Consider the following 7787-nt stretch of genomic DNA (forward strand, 5'->3'; position numbering starts at 1 on the left):
TAAGAGCGAAATGGGTCCCGTTAAGAGTGAAATGGGTCCCTTTAAGATAGACCTGGGTCCCTTTATGAGCAACCTGGGTCCCTTTAAGAGCGAAATGGGTCCCTTTAAGAGTGAAATTGGTCTCTTATAGCGACCTGGGTCCCTTTAAGAGCGAAATATGTCCCTTTAAGCGCAAAATGGGTCCCTTTAAGAGCAATCTGGGTCCCTTTAATAGCGACCTGGGTCCCTTTAAGAGCGATCCGGGTCCCTGTAAGAGTGAAATGGGTCCCTTTAAGAGCGACCTGGTCCCTTTAAGAGCGAAATATGTCCCTTTAAGAGCGACTTGGGTCCCTTTTAGAGCAATCTGGGTCCCTTTTAGAGCGAACTGGGTCCCTTCAAGAGCGACCTGGGTCCCTGATAGCTGCACTTAGAGGCTTTCCTCCGTGCATCCCTGGTGTCTAGTGGGATGGATCTCCCCCCCGGAATGACGCTGATCCCGGCTTGGCAATAGATTGTAATGGCCTGCAGCCATAGTTCTTAAAAGGGACCCAAGTCGCTCTTAAAGGGACGGGACCCAAGTCGCTCTTAAAGGGTCCCATGTAGCTCTTAAAGGGATCCAAATCGCTCTTAAAGGGACGGGACCGAAGTTGCTCTTAAACGGACGAGACGCATGTTGCTCTTAAAGGTACCCAAGTCGCTCCTAAAGGGACGGGAGCCATGTCGCTCTTAAAGGGACCCAAGTCGCCCTTAAAAGGACGGGACCCAAGTCGCTCTTAAAGGGACGGGACCCAAGTCCTCTTAAAGGGTCCCATGTAGCTCTTAAAGGGATCCAAGTCGCTCTTAAAGGGATGGGACCCAAGTTGCTTTTAAAAGGACGTGACACATGTTGCTCTTAAAGGGACCCAAGTCACTCCAAAAGGTATGGGACCCATGTCGCTCTTAAAGAGACTCAAGTCGCTAGAGCGACCTGGGTCCCTTTAAGAGCGACCCGGGTCCCTTTAAGAGCGACCCGGGTCCCTTTAAGAGCGACCCGGGTCCCTTTAAGAGCGATCTGGGTCCCTTTAAGAGCGAAATATGTCCCTTGAAGAGCGAAATATGTCCTTTTAAGAGCGACCTGGGTCCCTTTAAGAGCGAAATGGGTCCCTTTAAGAGCGAAATGGGTCCCTTTAAGAGCGAAATAGGTCCCTTTAACCCTTTGAGGACCAGGCCCAAAATGACCCAGTGGACCGCGCAAATTTTGATCATTGCGCTTACGTTTTTTTACCTCCTCCCCTTCTAAGAGCTCCAGCCATTTCAGTTTTCTATCTACAGGGCCATGTAAGTGCTTGTTTTTTAATTGTACTTTGTAATGGCGTCTTTCATTTTACCATAACATGTATGATGGAATTCCAAATATATTATTTATGAAGATATAAATAGGTGAAATCGTAAATAAGAATGCAATATGGTAATGTTTGGGGGGTTCCTGTGTCTACGTAATGTACTATATGGTAACTGCGACATGATACTATTACTCTATAGGTCAGTCCGAATACAACCACATGCAGGATTACACAGATTCTCTAATGTTATATATATTTTTTTATGAAATCCTTTTTTTTTGGCAATTAGTTAATTATATAATAGGCCTATTGTGACGCTTATAACGTTTTTATTTTTTCACCTTTGGGGTGTATGGGGTGTCATTTTTTCCACCATGATCTCTAGTTTTTATTAATACCATATTTGTGAAGATCGGACGTTTTGATCACTTTTTATGAATTTTTTTTATATATATAATGTAACATAAAATGGGTAATCCGCGCACTTTTTTCCCTCTTTTCGTGTACGCCGTTCACCGTTCTCAAATGACACTTGTTATACTTTAATAGATCGGACAATTACGCACGCTACGGTATATTATATATTTATTTTTATATGCTTTATTTATATAATGGGAAAGGGGGGGGGATTTCAACTTTTATTGGGGGAGGGGTTTTGGGGTAGTGTATTTGTGTTTTTAACTTTTTTTTTTACACACTTTTGAAGTCCCTTTGAGGGACTTTTACATACACTACTTGGATTTCTACACTGATGATTGCTATGCCATAGGCATAGCATTGATCAGTGTTATCGGTGATCTGCTCATTGAGCCTACCTGTGCAGGCTTAGTATAGCAGATCGCCGATCGGACCACACAGAGGAAGGTGAGAGACTTCCGGCGGTCCGTTTTAACGATCGGGACCCCCGCAGTCACACTGCGGGGGTCCCGATTGGTAAGTGACAGGGGACTCCCCCTGTCACTTACACTTAAATGCCGCAGCGTTTAAGGGGTTAATGACACACGGCAGCGCGATCGCTGCAGCGTGTCATTACCGGTGAGGTCCCGGCTGCTGATTGCAGCCGGCCCCCACCTGCTGTGAAGCGTGCTCCGCTCCGGAGCGTGCTTCATAGCCGGAGAAACACCCAGGACGTAGAGTTACGTCCAGGGTCGTCTGGTGACAGACTTCCATGACGTAACTCTACGTCCTGGGTCGTCTAGGGGTTAAGAGCGAAATTGGTCCCTTTAAGAGCGACCTGGGTCCCTTTAAGAGCGAAATTGGTCCCTTTAAGAGCAACCTGGGTCCCTTTAAGAGCGAAATGGGTCCCTTTAAGAGTGAAATTGGTCTCTTTTATAGCGACCTGGGTCCCTTTAAGAGCGAAATATGTCCCTTTAAGCGCAAAATGGGTCCCTTTAAGAGCAATCTGGGTCCCTTTAATATCGACCTGGGTCCCTTTAAGAGCGATCCGGGTCCCTTTTAGAGCGAACTGGGTCCCTTCAAGAGCGACCTGGGTCCCTTCAAGAGCGACCTGTGTCCCTTTAAGAGCTAAATGGGTCCCTTTAAGAGCGACCTGGGTGCCTTAAGAACAAAATAGGTCCCTTTAAGAGCGACCTGGGTCTCTTTAAGAGCGAAATTGGTCCCTTTAAGAGGGACCTGGGTCCCTTTAACCCCTTAGCGACCCATGACGTATCTGATACGTCATGGTGCCGCACAGGGGGTGTTCAGAGAGGGGGCCCGCCGGGACCCCGCTCTTAACGGCGCTGATCCCGGCTGACATGTGCAGCCGGGCAGTGCCTCTATTAGCCGGAGCGGGTCCCGTTGCCGCGCCGGCTAATTAAGCCTCTAAGTGCAGCTGTCAAACCTGACAGCTGCACTTAGAGGCTTTCCTCCGTGCATCCCTGGTGTCTAGTGGGACGGATCTCCCCCCCGGAATGACGCTGATCCCGGCTTGGCAATAGATTGCTATGGCCTGCAGTAGGCCATAGCAATCTATGACCGATTTGATTGATCTTTGCTGTGTATATACACAGCATTGATCTCTATGAGAGATCAGTGCTGTGTATATACAAGTCCCCCAGGGGGACTTCTAGTTACAGTAAAAAAAAAAAGTAAAAATGTTTTTTTATTAATAAAAAATCCCCTCCCCTATTAAAAGTCCAAATCACCCCCCTTTTCCCATTTTATAAATATAAATAAATAAATAAACCAATAAAACAAACATGTTTGGTATTGCCGCGCGCATAATCGCCCGAACTAATAATTTATCACATTACTGATCTTGCACAGTAAATGGCGTAAGCGCAAAAAAAATTCCAAAGTGCAAAATTGCGCATTTTTGGTCGCATCAAATCCAGAAAAAAATGTAATAAAAGGTAATCAAAAAGTCGTATATGCGCAATCAAGGTACCGATAGAAAGAACGCATCATGTCACAAAAACTGACACCTCACACAGCCCCATAGACCAAAGGATAAAAGCGCTATAAGCCTGGGAATGGAGCGATTTTAAGGAACATATATTTGTTAACAATGGTTTGAATTTTTAACAAGCCATCAGATAATATAAAAGTTATACATGTTATATATCGTTGTAATCATAACGACTTGAGGAACATGCATAACAAGTCAGTTTTACCATAGGGCGAACGGCGTAAATGCAAAACTCCCCGAAATCAAAACAAATTCCTTTTTTTTTCAATTTAACAGCGCAAATAATTTTTTCCCGGTTTCACAGCATATTTTATGGAAAAACAATGCCTGTCATTGCAAAGTACAATTGGTTTCGCAAAAAATAAGCGCTCATATACGTCTCTAGGTGAAAAAATGCAAGCGCTATGGACTTTTACACATAAAGTGGAAAAAGCAAAGGTGCAAAAACGAAAATTGGATTTGACCTTAAGGGGTTAAGAGCGAAATTGATCCCTTTATGAGCAAAATGGGTCCCTTTAAAAGCGACCTGGGTCCCTTTAAGAGCGAAATGGGTCCCTTTAAAAGCGACCTGGGGCCCTTTAAGAGCGACCTGGGGCCCTTTAAGAGTGACCTGGGTTCCATTTAGAGCGACCTGGGTCCCTTTAAGAGCGAAGGGACCCACGTTGCTCTTAAAGCGACCCAGGTCGCTCCTAAAGGGTCCCATGTCGCTCTTAAAGGGACGGGAGCCAAGTTGTCTTAACCCCTTAGGGACCAAGCCTGTTTGGGCCTTAATGACCAGGCTCATTTTTCAAAATCTGACCTGTCTCACTTTATGCGCTTATAGCTCAGTGATGCTTTAACGTATGCTAGCGATTCTGAGATTGTTTTTTCGTAACATACGGTACTTTATGTTAGTGGCAAAATTTGGTCACTGTCTTGTGTGTTTTTTGTGAAAAACATCAAAATATAATGAAAAATTTGAAAATTTTGCACTTTACGAACTTTGAAATTCTTTGCTTCTAAAAAAAAAAGGCACATGACAAAAATTAGTTAGTAAGTCACATTATCAATATGTCCTCTTTATTCTGGCTTCATTTCGTAAACATATTTCACTTTTTTAGGGTGTTACGGGGCTTAGAAATGTATCAGCAAATTATCACATTTTCATGAAATTTCCAAAACTGATTTTTTTAGGGACCAGTTCTTTTTTTAAGTTGATTTAGGAGGCTTGTATACTGGAAACCCCCATAAGTGACCCCATTTTGGAAACTAGACACCTTAAAGAATTAATCTAGGGGTATAATGAGCATTTTAACCCTACAGGGGCTGGAGGAAAGTATTCACAATTAGGCCGGAAAAAAATGGAAAATAGAAATTTTCCAATAATATATTTGTTAAGATTAAAGTATCTCATTTTCATAATAAACATGAGAGAAAATGCACCCCAAATTTTGTAAAGCAGGTTCTCCTGAGTAGAACGGTACCCCATATGTGGGCATAAACCACTGTATGGGCACACAGCCGGGCTCAGAAGGAAGGGAGCGACAATTAGCTTTTCCAGTTCAGATTTTGCTGAAGAAATTTCTGAGCGCCAGGTGCGTTTGCAGAGCCCCTGTAGTGTCAGCAGAATAGAACCCCCCCAAAAGTCACCCCATTTTGGAAAGTACACCCATCAAAGAATACATCTTGGGGTGTGGTGACCATTTTGACCCCACAGGTATTAGAGGAAAGTATTCAAAAGAAGACAGTAAAAATGAAAAAATAGAATTTTTCCAATAATATGTTTGTTTAGTTTGAAATTTCTCAATTTCACGAGGAACAGGGGAGAAAACTCACCCCAATATATGTAACGCAGGTACTCCTGAGTAGAACGATACCCCATATGTGGGCATAAACCACTGTGTGGGCACACAGCCGGGCTCCGAAGGGAAGGAGCGCCAACTAGCATTTCCAGTTCAGATTTTTCTGAAGAAGTTTCTGAGCGCCAGGTGCGTTTGCAGTGCCCCTGTAATGTCTACAGAATAGAACCCTCCCCCCCAAAATCACCCCATTTTGGAAAGTACACCCCTCAAGGAATTTATCTTGGGGTGTGGTGAGCATTTTGACCCCACAGGTATTGGAGGAAAGTATTCAAAACTAGACCGTAAAAATGAAAAAAATTGAATTCTTTCAATAATGTTTGTTTAGTTTGAAATTTCTCAATTTCACGAGGAACAAGGGAGAAAAAGCACCCCAAAACTTGTAACGCAGGTTCTCCTGAGTACAATGGTACCCCATATGTGGGCATAAACCACTGTATGGGCACACAGCCGGGCTCAGAAGGGAAGGAGTGTCATTTTAGTTACAGGCAATATGTGGGTGTTTACTGGTTATCTGGGGTGGTAATAGACAATCTCGGGGTGTTTACTGGCTATCTGAGGTGGCAGCAGGCAATCTGGTGGGGTTATGGGCAATCTGGGGTGGTTACGAGCAGTCTGTGCCAATCTGGGGTGGTTACGGTCAATCTGGGGTGGTTACAGTCAATCTGGGGTGGTTACGGTCAATCTGGGGTGGTCACAGGCAATCTGGGGTGGTCACAGGCAATCTGGGGTGGTTACGGGCAATCTGGGGTGGTTACTGGCTGTATGGGGTGGTTATGGGCAATCTTGGGGTGTTTACTGGCTATCTAGGGGTGGTTACTGGCTATCTGGGGTGGTGATGGGCAATCTGATGGTGTTCACTTACTATCTGGGGTGGTGACGGGCAATCTGGTGGTGTTCACTGACTATCTGGGGTTGCAACGGGCAATCTGGGGTGGTGACGGGAAATCTGGGGTGGTTGCGAGCAATCTGTGGTGGTTACAGGCAATTTGGGGTAGTTACAGGCAGTCTGTGGCAATCTGGGGTGGTTACGGGCTGTCTGGAATGGTTATGGGCTATGGGGGGGGGATACGGGCAATCTGGGGAGATTACGGGCAATCTGGGGAGATTACGGGCATTCTGGGGTGGTGACAGGCAATCTGGGGTGGTTATGGTCTGTCTGGGATGGTTATGGGCTGTCTGGGGTGGATAAGGGCTGTCTGGGATGGTTACGGACAATCTGGGGAGGTTACAGGCAATCTAGGGTGGTTACAGGCAATCTGGGGTGGTGACGGGCAATCTGGGGTGGTTACGGGTAATCTGGGGTGGTTACGGGTAATCTGGGGTGGTGATGGGTAATCTGGGGTGGTTACAGGTAATCTGGGGTGGTTACAAGTAATCCAGGGTGGTTACGGGTAATCCAGGGCACTTGACTTTGGTGACAGGCGTAAAAAAGTGCCGACACCATTTGGAACAAGCGATCAGTGGTATATAGTATATACCGCTGATCACTTGTACTAGGACCACACCGGGTGGTCCCCAGTCATTGCTCCATGCACCTCCGGTGGTGGAGAGAATGAAGCTTGGATCATTTTTAGGAATCCATCACTGTGAACAGAGTCTGTTCACAGTGATGACGGCGGCCATCTTGGATCAGATGGCCGCCCTGGGAGGGGAGGGTCAGTGACCAGGTCACTAGGGTTAATTCTGGGGACAGGGGGGGACATGTTCTCATCTCCTCTCACTGTGGATTCACGGTGAGAAGAGATGAAAGCGTTCAGCTTCGCTGGCAATGTCTGTTACCGGTGGCCGCCGTTATACTGGTAATAACGGCGATCACCGGTGAGGGGACTGGCCGGGACTGACCCCACTCTCTGCCCCAACCCCTCAGTAACTTCCGATAGCTGAGAGGAGGGGGCTGTGGGCATTACCGGCGCCGCTGCACTATTCTGCGCCATCGCCATAAAGAGCTGATGGCAGCAGAACAGAGCCCATTAGTGATCGCCGTAAAAATCCGTATCGGCGGTCACTAATAACATAATACATGTATTCTCTGGGTCACTACGGTTACGGTGATACCACATTTGTATAGTTTTTTTTAACTATTACCGCTTTGGCGCAATAGAAACTATCTTCCTAGCCAAAACCCACAAAAACTGTCCCTGCATTGCAAGATCCATAGCGTTCTCATCTTTTGCGCGACAGAGCTGGTTTTGGGGCTTATATTATGCGGGAAGATCTGTAGTTTCTATTGATACCAAG

The 7787-nt window shown here is 45.8% G+C and overlaps 1 protein-coding gene across 1 annotated transcript in view; it reads right to left on the minus strand.

Annotated features, from left to right (window-relative positions):
- LOC138768724 (uncharacterized) overlaps nucleotides 1-7787 on the minus strand; it is a 77540-nt gene that overhangs the window by 62713 nt on the left and 7040 nt on the right. The gene's annotated exons all lie outside the window — the stretch shown is intronic.

Source organism: Dendropsophus ebraccatus, chromosome 12, assembly GCF_027789765.1.
Source record: "Dendropsophus ebraccatus isolate aDenEbr1 chromosome 12, aDenEbr1.pat, whole genome shotgun sequence".
Taxonomy (NCBI): Eukaryota; Metazoa; Chordata; class Amphibia; order Anura; family Hylidae; genus Dendropsophus; species Dendropsophus ebraccatus.